Source organism: Plecotus auritus, assembly GCF_963455305.1.
Source record: "Plecotus auritus genome assembly, chromosome: 2".
In the NCBI taxonomy this organism is placed as follows: Eukaryota; Metazoa; Chordata; class Mammalia; order Chiroptera; family Vespertilionidae; genus Plecotus; species Plecotus auritus.
Window position 1 is genome coordinate 124,940,874 of NC_137771.1, and position 15,041 is coordinate 124,955,914.

General features: G+C 40.9%; 1 protein-coding gene and 1 pseudogene across 9 annotated transcripts in view; one reads left to right on the forward strand and one right to left on the reverse strand.

Moving 5' to 3' along the window:
• ROBO2 (roundabout guidance receptor 2) overlaps positions 1-15,041 on the forward strand; it is a gene marked incomplete at its 3' end in the record, with an annotated part of 1,552,622 nt that overhangs the window by 42,115 nt on the left and 1,495,466 nt on the right. The gene's annotated exons all lie outside the window — the stretch shown is intronic.
• LOC308242611 (alcohol dehydrogenase class-3-like) lies at positions 7,396-14,421 on the reverse strand (annotated as a pseudogene). The gene is made up of 2 exons: positions 14,368-14,421; positions 7,396-8,508 (listed from the first exon to the last, which is right to left on the reverse strand). The product of its transcript is annotated as an alcohol dehydrogenase class-3-like (transcript).

The following is a 15,041-nucleotide window of genomic DNA, read 5'->3' on the forward strand; positions in this document are numbered from 1 at the left end:
AACCTAAATAAAACCAATGTAATCAAACTTTAAAATATTCTCTTTGATGGCTGAGGTTATTTGAGGTTCTTTTTGGTTCCATACAAATTTTTGAAATATTTTCCCTAGATCTATGAAATATGCCACTGGTAGCTGCAGGAATCTTGGGAAAGAAGAACTAAGTTGGAAGGATCACAATACAGGATGTCAAACTATACTACAGGCCATTGCAATAAAAAGAATCTGGTACTAGCATAAGAATGGGCATATAGATAAATGGAACAAAACACAGGGCCCAGAAATAAACCCACACCTCTATGGTTAATATTTGACAAAGGAGGCAAGAGCACACAGTGAAGTAAAGATAGTCAATTCAATAAATGGTGTTGGGAAAATTGGACAGGAACATGCAAAAATGAAACTAGACCACAAACTTATACTGTACACAAAAGTAAACTCAAAATGAATAAAATACTTAAATGCAAAACCATAAAAATCCTAAAATACATAGGCAATAAAATCTTAGACATTTCTCATAGCAATGTTTTTGTCAATATATCTCCTATGGCAAGGGAATCAAAGGAAAAATGAAAACAAATGGGACTACATAGAACTAAAAAGCTTCTGCACAGCAAAATAAACCATCAACAAAACAAAAAGGGAGCCCACTGTATGGGGGAACATATATGGCAATGATACATCTGATAAAGGGTTAATATTCAAAATATATAAAGAACATATATAAGTAACACCAGGAAGATAAAAAAAAATTAAAAATGGGCAGAAGACCTGAATAGACACTTCTCCCAAGAGGACATACAGATGACCAATAAGCATATGAATAAATGCTCAAAGTCACTAATCATCAGAGAGATGCAAATTAAAATCACAATGAGATATCACTTCAAACCTTCCAGAATTGCCATCATCAATAAATCAACAAACAACAAGTGTTGTGAGGATGTGGAGAAAAGGCAACCCTAATACACTGCTGATGGGAATGCAGCCACTATGGAAAACAGTATGGAGTATCCTCAAAAAATTAAAAATGGATCTTTCTTTAGACCCAGCTATCCCACTTCCTGGAATATATCCTAAGAATCCCAAAACACCCATCAGAAAGAATATGTACACCCCTATGTTTATAGCAGCATTATTTATAATAGCCAAGATTTGGAAACAGTTGAAGTGCCTATCAGTAGATGATGAATACAAAAGCTGTGGAACATTTACACAATAGAATACCATGCAACTCTGAAATGGAAATAATTCTTACCTTTTGTGACAGCATGGGTGGACCTGGAGAATATTATGCTAAGTGAAATAAGCCAGTAAGAGAAAGACAAATACCATATGATTTCACTTATATGTGGAGTATAATGAACAAAATAAACTGATGAACAAAATAGAACCAGAGGTATGGATATATGGTACAGACTGACAGTGGCAGAGGGGAGGTGGATGAGGCAGGCTGGATGAAAGAAGGTGAAGGGATTAACTAAACAACATATATGCAAAGCCCATGGTCACAGACAACAATGTGGTGAGGGCCAGAGGGAGGAGAGGCAGGATCTCTGCATGGAGGTGGACAAAGCAGAGGAGAAATGGGAGACATCTGTAATAATGTCAACAATAAAACAGAAGCATAATAAAAATATTCTGCTTGAAATTGGTTCTAAATCCTATCTAATAAAAGAGTAATATTCAAATGAGCCATACCTCTGCTATACCCACAAACCACACCCACCAGCCAATCAGGAACGAGTATGCAAATTAACCCAACCAAGATGGCTGCAGCCATGGAGTAGGGGAGGCTTAGGTTTCTCTAGCAATGGAGGAAGCCAAGTTTTCCGCACATACTGGTGGGCCCTGGACTCCACTCAAGGCTACAAAGTTTCAATTATAGAAGATAAATAAATCCCAACAAAAATGGCAGCAGCCACAGAGCTGGAGAGAGCAGGAGGCTTCAGTTGTTCCCGACAATGGAGGAAGCCAAGCTTCTGCAGCCCTGGCCTGCCTTGGCCTCCACTCAAGGCTACAAAGATTCAATTATAAAAGATAAATAAATCCCAGATCCCAGGGCCTCCACTTGGGTTGGGGGCGTGGCCAGCCTGCAAACCAGCACAGGTCCTTCGCCCAGACCGCCCCAGGCCCCAAGGGAACCCCACCCTGATCCAGGATACCCTTCAGGGCAAACCAGCTGGCCCCCACCCGTGCACCAGGCCTCTATCCTATATAATAAAAGAGTAATATGCAAATTGACCATCACTCCAACACACAAGATGACTGCCCCATTGTGGACACAAGATGGCTGCCACAAGATGGCCAGCAGGGGAGGGCAGTTGGGAGGGACCAGGCATGCAAGGGAGGGCAGTTGTGGGCGATCAAGCCTGCAGGGGAGGGCAGTTAGGGGTGACCAGGCCGGCAGAGGAGGGAAGTTGGGGGCGACCGTGCCTGCAGGGGAGGGCATTTGGGGGGGACCCAGGCCTGCAGGGGAGGGCAGTTAGGGGTGACCAGGCCTTCAGGGGAGTGCAGTTAGGGGTGACCAGGCCTGCAGGGGAGGACAGTTAGGGGCAAACAGGCTGGCAGGGGAGCAATTAGGCATCAATCAGGCTGGCAGGAGAGTGGTTAGGGGGTGATTAGGCTGGCAGGCAGAAATGGTTAGGGGCAATCGTGAAGGCAGGCAGGTGAGCAGTTGGGAGCCAGCAGTCCTGAATTGTGAGAGGGATGTCCGAATGCCCGTTTAGGCCTGATCCCAGTAGGATCAGGCCTAAACGGGCATTCGGACATCCCTCGAGGAGTCCCACATTGGAGAGGGTGCAGGCTGGGCTGAGGGACACACACGACCATGCACAAATTTCGTGCACCGGGCCTCTAGTATACTAATAATTATGAAAGTAAATATAAAATCAAAACATTAAAAAATACCAAAAAATAACATGTAAAATTGATGGTGTACCTATGGATATTTTCTTTTCATATCCCTATTCTCACAATTTTATAAAACATAATAAATAATAGCATTAAGTAAACATCTAGTAAATATGAGCCACTATTCTAGGTACTCTTCATACACTCATTTAACTCAACACAACAATCCTTAGACGTGGGAGAAACATTATTACCCCTATTTTACAGATAATATAAATGAGTCCTGGAGAAATTATATGATACTTTCAAGAGCATACAGCTAATAGTTGGCAAAGCCTCACTTTAAACTTAGAAACTATTATTTCAGGAGTATGAACTTCAAATTTAATTTTTAAACTGTGCTTAAGGCATCAAGTTTCATATCTGGAAAATGTCAAGAACTGGGAAGCTTCTGAGATTTTACCCTACTAAGCTGTCAAGTTAGCTTGCAACAGTTTCATAGCAGAGACATGAAATAACTGGGTCAGAAACAAAAGACATTTTCTTTTCAATTTTTTATGATTTTATTTTATTTTATTATTTTTAAATTATTATTGAAAGTATTATATATGTCCTATTATTCCCCCATTGACCCCTGCCCCCCACCCCAGGCCTTCACCACCCTATTGTCTGTATCCATGGGTTATGCATATATGCATATGAGTTCATTGGTTGATCTCTTCCATTTCCTCCTTGCCCCCCCACAAACCTCCTCTGCCTTTTCTCTGAGGTTTGACAGTCTATTCCATGATTCTATATCTCTGAGTCTATTTTTCTTCATCAGTTCATGTTGTTCATTAAATACCACAAATGAGTGAGATCATGTGATACTTATCTTAATATGACTGGCTTATTTCTCTTGTCATAATGCTCTCCAGGTCCATCCAGGCTGTTGCAAATGGTAAGAGTTCTTTCTTTCTTAAAGCTGCATAGCATTCCATTGTATAGATTTACCACAGCTTTTTAATCCACTCATCTGATAATGAGCACTTAGGCTGTTTCCAAATCTTACCTATTGAAAATTGCACTGCTATGAATTAGTGTTTCTGATTTCTTAGTATATATTCCTAGAAATGGGATCACTGGGACAAATGGGAGTTCCATTTTTAATTTTTTAGAAAACTCCTTACTGTTTTCCACAGAGGCTGCACCAGCCTGCATTGCCACCAGCAGTGTACAAGGGTTCCTTTTTCTGCACATCCTCGCCAGAACTTGTCATTTGTTTATTTGTTGATGATAGCCATTTTGACAGGTGTGAGATGGTACCTCATTGCCATTTTGATATGCATTTCTCAGATAATTAGTCACTGAGAATTTTTTCATATGCCTTTTGGCCTTTTGTATGTCCACTTTGGAGGAGTGTCATTTTAGGTCCTTTGCCACCTTTTTCGTTGGATTATTTGTTTTCTTTTTGTTAAGTTGTATGAGTTCCCTATGAATTTTGGAGATTAACCCCTTAACGGATGTATCATTGGCAAATATGTTCTTTCATGCATTGGACTCTTGTTATTTTGTTGATGATTTCTTTTGCTGTGCAGAAGCTCTTTATTTTTATGTAGTCCCATTTATTTATTTTCTCCTCAGTTTCCATTGCCCTTGGAGATTCATCGGTAAACATATTGCTGTGAGAGATGTCTGAGATTTTGCTGCCAATGGTTTCTTCTAGTATTTTTATGGCTTTATGCCTTACATTTAAGTATTTTATCTATTTTGAGTTTATTTTTTTATTTTATTTTGGTGGTCTAGTTTCATTTTTTTTGCATGTATCTGTCTAATTTTTCTAAAACCATTTATTGATATGGAGACTGCTTGACTCCATTGTATGCTCTTGCCTCCTTTGTCAAATATTAATTGAGCATAAATCAATAAATATATCTTCTTCTATCTCGTTTTACAACTTCCTATAATTTTCCAAGTGCAGGTCTTTCACTTCTTTAGTTAAGTTTATTTCTAAGTATCTTAATTTTTTTTATTGGAATGGTAAACGGGATTTTATTTTTAGTTTCTCTTTCTGAGTATTCATTATTGTTGTATAAAAATGACATAAATTTCTAGGTGTTAATTTTATTCCCTGCTACGTTGTCGAATTCATTTATTAAATCTAGTAATTTTGGGGGCGAGTCTTTAGGGTTTTCTATGTACAATATCGTGTTGTCTTGCAAATAATGACAGTTTTATTTCTTCTTTCCAATTTGGATGCCTTTGATTTCTTCTTCTTGTCTAATCACTATGGCTAGCACTTCCAGTACTATGTCAAACAGGAGTGATGAAAGTGGCCATTCCTGTCTTGTTACAGCTCTTATAGGAAATGGTTATAGTTTTTGCCCATTGAGTATGATGTTGGCTGTAGATTTGTCATATAAGGCTTTTACTAGGTTGTGTATGATCCATCTATTCCCACTTTGCTGAGAGTTTTTATCAAAAAAAGGTGTTGGATTTTGTCGAATGCTTTTTCTGCATCTATTGATATGATCATGTGATTTTTGTGTTGCAATTTGTTAATGTACTGTATCACATTTATTGAGTTTTGGATATTGTACCAGCCTTGCATCCCCAGGATAAATCCCACTTGGTCATGGTGTATGATCTTTCTAATGTATTGCTGGATCTGATTTGCTAGAATTTTGTTGAGGATTTTAGCATCGATGTTCATCAGGGATATCGGCCTATAATTCTCTTTCTTTGCAGTGTCTTTATCTGGTTTTGGAATTAGGGTAATTCTGGCCTCATAGAAAGAGCTTGGAAGTATTCCTTTCTCTTGAATATTTTTGGAAAAGCTTGAGGAGGATGGGTGTTAGTTCTCCTTTGAATGTTTGGTAAAACTCTCTTGTGAAGCCATCCAGACCAGGGCTTTTATTTGCTGAAGTTTTTTGTTTGTTTGTTTGTTTTTTTGTTGTTGTTTTTTTTTTTTTTTTTTTTTTTTGTTACTGCTTCAATTTCATCAGTAGTTATCAGCCTATTGAGGTTTTCTGATCCTTCCTGATTGAGTTTTGGGAGATTGTATTTTTCTAGGAATAAGTCTTTTTTTTCAAGGTTGTCCAGTTTGTTTGAATAGAGGTGTTCTTTTATGATCCTGTGTATCTCTGATCCTGTGGGGTCAGTTGTTACTTCACCTCTTTCATTCCTGATTTTGTTTTTTGGGTCCTCTCTCTCTGTTTCTTGGTGAGTCTGGCAAGAGGTGCATCAATCAAAGTACATTTTCTTACAGACAACAATGGAGGAAATTGTAGTAGCAATGACAACAATATTTTTCTTGTGTCAGTTTTCTTGTACCCCAATTTTCACAGGATAATATGAAGAAATTTAGAGAATACCTGCACATTTGATGGGTTACTTTATAGAAGAGGAACTTTGTGCTTATACTCAACAATAAGTGTGGTTAATCTCTGCTCCAGAGAGAGAGAAAGTATCTATAATTTCAAAGGTTATAAGCAAACCTATGAGGGATGGGCTATTTAGTCTTTTCAAGGCTGTACCCTATACAAATACCTTGAAAAGGTATTCTGAAACAAACAATATCAGTGCCTCTATTCTTTGATATGATGCAGAAACATGAGAAACATGGAGAACAATCTTCCAATAAAACCTATTATCAATGGGACTGTTATAAAAATGACAAGGATTTAAACATTTCTACTGAGGATCTTTTTTCTTTTTTTGCAATTCACACACACAAAAAAAACCTTTATACAACAGAAGGTAATTTATACTGGATTGTTTATATTTGTTTTCCACAATTGATCTATCCTTGCTTCTTCGTCTTTTTAACACATAGAGAACATCACATTTTCCTTAGTGGATAACCATGCTTTGTACTTTGAAATATATCTGCAGTAATAACTGAAGTTTTCTTTGTTGAAGAAAGACTCCTCTATTTGCGTCATAAACTGTGTGATATTTTATATTATGATTTATATCAGCAGTGCTCAGTTTATTTGCTTTATAAATTCAAATTGTCTTTTCTTCCTATTTAATAATGTTTCATATAAATAACAATCTTAAAATATATTTAGTCTAATCATTAATGACTTGGAAGTTGATAGAGACCATGGAAGTCTGATATTATTAACTATTTTAATGGAAGCTTATGTTTTATCAGATATTTAAGATATGGATAAATATAAAAAGTGTTGCAAATAATGACTTCCTGTCCAAAGCCAAAGAGAAATAAGGCAAGACTTAAGTTAAGCAAATAGGAACACTGATGAGATAGCATTCACCATCTTTTTTTTTTTTTCAGAAATTACTTTCGTTCTGTTAAAAATTCCTTAAGGAGCTAGTAATTATTCATGAGAAGAAAAGTCCAGAAAACAGATTTATTACTGTATTAGCCTGGTCCTTGATTATATATATTAATTTTACAGAAAACAGTTCCCCAGAGTGGGTTACTGAACGTCTAAGAGGCTGTGAACTTGTAAGAGCTTCTCCCAGCTTGTCTGGCTGCTCCAATGAGCTCACATGACTCAGTTATAAGAATGGACACATTTTCTTTTTTTTTTTTTTAATTTAAAACTTCACAACAGCACGGATGCTCTTTCCTGCATGCAGCAGTTCAAAGGCTTTGTTAATTTCATCAAAAGAAAGATTGTGGGTCACAAATTCATCAACTTTTATCTTTTTGGATGTATATTCAGACACCAACTTTGGGACATTTTCTACACTCTTCCATCCGCCAAAGGCGGTGTCTTTCCACGTGTCTCCTGTGAGGAGCTGGAAGGGTGGAGGGGCAGTCTCTTCACCTGCAGCAGCAGCGACTCCTACCACCACCCTGACGCCCCAGCCTTTGTGGCAGGCCTCCAACGTGGCTCTCATGGCCCTCACATTACCAACACACTCAAAGGAGTATCTACTCCCCCATCGGTCATCTCAACAAGCACTTCCTGGATGGGTTTACTGAAGTCCTGGGGGCTGATACATCCACAGGCTCCAAACTCCTTGACCCTTGCAAATTTATCTTTATTAATAATATCCACACCAATGACCTGGAATGCACCAGCCATCTTACAGCCCTTGATAGCCGCCAACCCAACTCCTCCCAGGCCAAAGATGGCACGAGTAGAGCCAGGCTCCACTTGGTAGTGTTCACAGCACACCATAGCCAGGGGAAATGCCACAACTCAGGAGGCAGACTTTATCCAAGGTGCTAAAGGATCAATTTTAGCAACAGAGATGTCAGCCACAACTGTGTATTCAGAGAACGTGCTGGTTCCCAGGTAATGTAAAATTGTCTTTTCTTTGCAAGTAAAGCTGCTAGTGCCATCTGGCATTAATCCTTTCCCTTGAGTGACTCTTACCTTCTGGCAAAGGTTTGTTTTAAGATTTAGCCAAAATTTGCATTCTCCACATTGAGGGATGTAAAGTGGGATGACAGTATCACCTGATTTCAGCTTAGTAACTCCTACGCCAACACTTTCCACAATTCCAGCACCTTCGTGTCCAAGATCACGGGAAAACTCCCTTCAGGACCAGCCCCACTCTGTATAGGCATCAGAGTGGCACACTGCAGTGGCAATAATCTTAATTCCAACTTCATGAGCCTTTTGGGGGCGCCACCTCTACCTCCTCTATGGAGAGAGGCTTTTCAGCCTCCCAGGCAACCGCTGCCTTGCACTTGATCACCTGATTCGCCGTGCCCTCCGGTGCGGTTCAGCACGGTGGGCATCGGGGCTGGCTGCACAGTCGGGACGTGGGCCTCACTATCTTTTTTGGTTGTTTAATTTTATACGAATTTATCTATGAAAATAAATTACATTATTGTTATCAGAAGAAGCCTGTATTCTTATCTTAGTCCCCTTAGTCTTATTAGACCGAAGGAGATGATTAAGACATATAAGGATGTGTCCTAGAAATATGAATGAAATGGTACATATTTTAATGTTATTATTTTATTATAAATCAATAACCATAACATTTTTTGTTATTTCATGGGCCTTTCAATTTTACCAAGCATATTTACAAGAATTTTTCCTCAATCCTTACAATAAAATGATATATGTAGTATGAGTTCTCTTTGATAGATAAAGAAATGAGGCATAGACATTTTATATAATTGTACTAATATCACATGTGGCTGAATAACAGTCATGGGATTCATCTCTATGTAATTTGAGGGAGAAAAAAAGAGAGTAATATATAAATCACAATATATATGTCAAGAGCCCTGAATTTTGGCTTTTTATGGTAATGGTATATAATTGCCTACCTTCATAACTTTTGCACATTACTTTCCCAAAAGATAACTTGAAAATAGAATTATTTTCCTATTCTTAATTTTACCCAATTGAAGGTCAATATAGTAGTCTCACAGAATATAATACATAGTGAAACTAGCAGACTTTTGAGACTTTTGGCTCAAGTGGTTCACCAACTAGATTGAACATCAGAATCACCTGATGAATTCTAAAATGTATTGGGCCTGCCCTTTGGATACTTTGATTCACTGTACACAGAATGGGGCTCTTAAATCTTAATCTTTATTTTCTTTTCTTTAACTACATTAGGATTCTGATGTAGAAGGTACCTTCCTCAATGTAACACATTTATGAATTGTCTCTGTTACATGCCTCCACATTATAATCTTCTGGGTTTTTTAGTATATAAACTAGGAACACCAATATTTCACAGACTTATGTTTCTATATTATGTCTTTATTGTTTGTCATGTTGTTATAAATATACATACATACTTACCACCTCATGGGCATGTAGGAAGAGCTCTTTTACCTAGCATTAGCTATGTTATTTTGATTAAATTACTTAACTTATAAGTCTATCAGTTCCTTCAGTTTTTAAAGGGGGTACTGCTAGCAATCTCACAGGTTTGTTGTGAAGTCTGATTCAGACATGTAATCAAAGTGCTTTGGATATAGCTTATGTTCAATAAATTTTAATAATAATTGTATAATGCTATATCCATATTTTACCAAAAACACCATATTAGTAATCAGATACAAAGTGTTAAAATAATGTATTTTAAAAATTTATTATATCTCATTTGCAATCATTATGCTCAACTTATATGGATATACTATATTTGTCAACCTAGTAAATTGAACTATTTCATTACCTGTAGGCTAATTTTTCTCCTAAAGTTAAGAGTTATTAATCTCTTAAACTATATTGATAGATTATCCAATGTCTGCAGAATTAAAGATATGGCTAAGCTTTCATCTTGAGAGAAAACTACCTCCTCAGGTTGTTGAAGTAGCTATTAGTATTTTTAGTGAGGCAGTATAGGCACGTGTCTTGTTCCTATTGGTATTTTTCCATTCCTCTACTTTCTCTCTTTGCTTGTGCTCATTCTAATGTGTTCTTTTATTTTATTTGGGGTAGAATCCTAGCTAATGGTTAGATGAAATTTTTGATAAAACAATTTGAAAACCTTTTTTCTTATACCTGGAATAATTATATAGAGTTGTTTATAAGATTCCAGTTTAATGTTTAATTCCCTATCCAAATTTTGATTCAAATTAGTTGAACTGGTTTATTTAGTATAGTAGAGGCCTGGTACAGGAATCCGTGCATGGGTGGGGTCCCTCTGGGTGGTCTGAAGGGATTAGGCCAAAACCTGCAGTCCAATGCTGCCTGCAGCTCCTACCTGATGCTCCCTCTCATCCTGGCCCCACTGCGTCTGCTGCGGGCTCACACCCAATCAGTCCCGATCAGGAGAGGCTCACTCCACCACAGCAGTGCTTGCCAGACATGAGCCCTGCGTCTGCTGCCCTCCCAAAGGGAGTGGCCTGCGGGATTGGGCCGAAACTGGCTCTCCAACATCCCCCAAGGGTCCCGGATTGCAAGAGGGCACAGGTCAGGCTGAGGGACCCCACCAGTGTACGATCAGGGCCAGGGAGAGACTGCAGGAGGGCTCCAGGGCATGTCCGGCCCATCTCACTCAGTCCCAATCTGAAGGGCCCCAGCAGCAAGCTAACCTACTGGTCAAAGCATCTGCCCCCAGGTGGTCAGTGCACCTCATAGCGAGCAGTTGAGAGGCCTTAGCATATCATTAGCATATTACACTTTGGTTGAACAGTGGACCAGTCACTTAGCATATTAGGCTTTTATTATATAGGATTATTTATGACTATCACCTTATTAAATGACTTTTTTAAAAGTGGACTTGAAAACTTGGGTCTTTCTCTTGTGTTCATGAATAATTGCTGAAGCGGCCTTTATGTGTATCATATACTGTGGATTGCAAAGACAGTGACTTTGTTCCTTTATTAGGCTGAGTTTTACTACTGAGTTTCCCATAAATATGTTATAAATAAACTGTGCTCCTCATGTGCTTCAACCTGATTCTAGGCTGCTCTCTAGTTTGTCTGCCAGAGATCGCTATAACTAAATAATTATGAATTATATTACCCTATTGTTACAAGGCACATGTGGCTTTCAACAAGAGGTTATACAAGAAAGCTGTAGAACAACATGGCAAATATAAAACAATATTTGAATTCAAAAGCATGCCTTTTCCTCTCCTGAAATACAATTCTTAACAGTCACTGTCAGCATGTGGTTATCTGTTGGACCTTGCATATTTTACATGGATTTATATAAATGCACATAAATATAAGCCAGGTTAAAATAAAAAAAATGCACTATACCTTTATTATAAAAGATTGCTTTGGATCCCTGTTTCATGCAGATGTTATAGGCAGGACTATCTTGGTATGATATTTCTATCATCTCAGTAACTAAATTCCTTTGCAGGTGCTGAGAGAGGAATAGTCTTATGTCATGTTTTATGTTTTATGTTAGGTATGGTTTTGTATAGTTACAAGAACAGTACTTTAGGTGCTAATCAGGAGTGAGCAAATACATTTTTTATAAGAAATGAGAAACTTGAAATAATTAAGAAAACATTATTTACATGTTAATATACCATTTCTTGTATGTGCGTTAGAAAATAGTTGCAGTAAATCAGTAGAAAGATTCCTGGAACCTACCTGAAGAATTTAAAAACTACATTGCACATTCAGCCATACCCACTACATTCCCTAACATTTTTCATATTTACTGGACCCCCATTCTTTACTTTAGTTAAATTAACACAGATATCAAAGGGTGTTTGCAGATAATAAAGATTATCCCTTTCATTTTGTTAATGGAGGGGAGAGGGTCTTGTTTCTCAGGCTGTGAGTGGGGGTGGATTTCTTGTAATATCCCAAGGAAAGGAATTATCTGACACTCACATGGGAAGATGAGATACAATAGAAGGTTTTAGTTCCATGGAATCACACCCCTGGGTTTCCAAAGTTCCATTTCCCTTTGTCCTGCCATGGAAGAAGTGTAGCTGGGGCTTCAATAAAGCTAAAATCAGACCCAGAGTCCAGAATTTTCTTTCCAAATTGGAGCTGCGTCCAGTCCAGCATCAGCCAAGCTTAGCTTGTGTTTCCCTGCTGCAGTACAATAATCCATTGCCTGTGGGTCTGCATGGCCATGGCTATAGAGGTGAATGCAAGGAAACTAAGAGAGATTCAAGAACACCAGAGAGATCACTCCTTTGTTTAGGAGATTATGTGTTTCCAAATTTCCACATGCTTGCAGTAGACATGCCCATTCTGGTCAATTATTTCTGTTCTCAGGTGTGACTGACAGACAAGTACCTTCCCTATGTCACTCCAACTTTACTGGGCATACATCTATCTTTACTATGTTGGATCCCTTCCCCAGTGTTTTGCAGGAAATAAGCTGGTGGTTCCCTGTGGAGTGCAAAGTTGCAGCTTCCTGGTGAAGCTGCTTAAATGACATGCTGATAATGTCTGGCCTTTCCTTTTCTCCTGTCCTATTATTAATAACTAGAGGCCCAGTGCACAAAATTCATGCACTGTGGTGGGGGTGGGGGGGGAGTCCCTCAGCCTCGCCTGCACCCTCTCGCAGTCCGGGACCCCTCAGGGGATGTTAGCCCATGGGAATGGACCTAAGCCGGCAGTTGGCAATTCCTCTCGCAGTCTGGGACCCCTCACTCCTTACCACCCACCCTGCTCGCTGCTCCTTACCACTTGACTCGCTGTTACTTAGCGCTACCATGGAGGCAGGAGAGGCTCCAGCCACTGCCACTGCACTTGCCAGCTGTGAGCCCTGTGTTTTTGTGTAGTTGTCTGTGGGCCAACTGCTCTCTTCCTTCTCATTTAGGGCGAGCAGCATGTGAGGGCAGAGTGTGCTGTTGTGGAGCCAAAGGGCTTCCTGGAGCTGAGGGGAGTGGCCAGGCCCACAGGGTGAGAGGTCAACACAGAGGACGCTATCTCACCCAATTGTGGGGCGGGCTGGCCAGCCCTCATCTGCCTGACCCCACCCAGGGAGGAACTGAGCAGGGTGTCCGCCTCTCCATTCTCCATCCTTCTATCTGTGACACCTGTCACCCTTGCCAGGACTCCCTCAAAGTGAGTTCAGCTCAATCCATGAATGTAAAAGGGCATGGGGTTGGGGGGCTCCACTCCAGTGCCCCCTGATTCCTGGTCTCAGGATGGTGGCCACAGCTGCAGAACATAGATCTGTTTCAAGAAAAGTTGGGAATGCAGACTTTCATATGAGCCACTATTCCTAAAGGTGGCAGTTTATTCACATTGTGGCAAAGACACCTTCAAGAGTAACATAAGTGGGTAAAGTCAGGGCCAAACCAGGCCATTTCCTTATCCAATCTCTCTCAGGCACGTGGACAGAACCAAGTTTCAGCTCTTTGCAGGACACTTCCGGGTTTTTTTTTTTTAAGCCTAAAGGACTGTAGTCTGTCTCCATTCTTGTTCTTTGGCATTTTTTCATCATTGGATAAAAGGATACATACATTGGGGCAATCTTCTCGAGATACAATATTCCAGTTGCACCCATGTGAGGACAATAGCACCCCTCAGAGGGAGGGAGCCGGCAGATGGGGAGCAGGGAATTCTGAAAACCAAAGCAATTACAGAGATGCTAAGCCTTTCCTTCACGCGTCTGACACCCCTCCTCAGGTGGCCTGCAGGCCGGGTGTCCTCTGTACCTTTACCATTTGATGTCTTGGCAGGCTGCCCTGGGCCCTGCTAGGTGGTAGGCAGAGCAGCCTGGGCCCAGGGGGGCTCGCCCCATCACATCCCCGCCCCAGCCACTTCTGGTACAGCTCCTGCACATGGGCGCTGGTCTTCGGGGGCCACACCGGGATGGCAGCATAGATGCCTTCCATATGCCACAGCAGTGCCTTGTCTGCACACCCATCGTCCGCCTGGGCCTGGCCCCTGCTGCTTAGGCATCCCCTGCGCAGGCCTGGACCTCCACGAAGTGGCAGGGGAACTTGCCCCTCTACAGCTCTAGGACCACTTCTGGATGTTCCAAAAGCTGTAAGCAGCCTCAAAGCATAGCAGAACCTCTCCGTCCCTTTCAAGGGTGACCTCCTGGAAGTCTTTGTTCCTCAGGGTGTGGTAGGTGAGCACCCCCACATCTCTACTAAGCACTACTAAGGGAGCCAGGCCCTCTGTGAATCCTTGGCCATGGGCCTGAAGATGTGTACCAGGTACCAGTCGGAGCTGGCACCCTCGTGGAGCCTCACCTCTTCCTCCTTCATGTCTCCAAACAGAGTGTCACGGCGGGATCATTTGAGGTGAGGTCACTTTGCTCCATTATCTGGACAATTTCACCTGAGGTTAACATGCAGTCAGTACCCCAGGAACTATGTAAAGCTGTGGGAACATCTTCTCAAAGGGCCTCCAGTTTCTTGTCATAATACAGGGGCACAATGACATGGGAAATCTTGTCTGGGGACAGGTTCTGCCATTTGGTGAAGTAATTCTTAACCAGAGAGCCCATGATCTGCTGGGGCAGTGTTCAGCAAACTGCGGCTCATGAGCCACATGTGGCTCGCGAGCCACGGTTTGCCGCTCTGTTGACTAATGAGTTTGCCGACCACTGACCTAGACTCTCGATTCCAATAATTACAGGCTGTTGTTCCTTGTGATTAAGCCCCTATCCCAGTGGTCGGCAAACTCATTAGTCAACAGAGCCGCAGTTTGCTGACCACTGTGCTGGGGAGACTTGGTCTGCAGAGATGGGGGGGATGGGGTGACCCAGCATGCACTCCGCATAACGGACCCAGCCGGGGCAGGCAGAGGTCAGCATGGGGAGCCGGGGCTCTTCCTCACGGTGCTGGCAATACCAACACACAGATTCCTTCTGACTTTTCAGAAT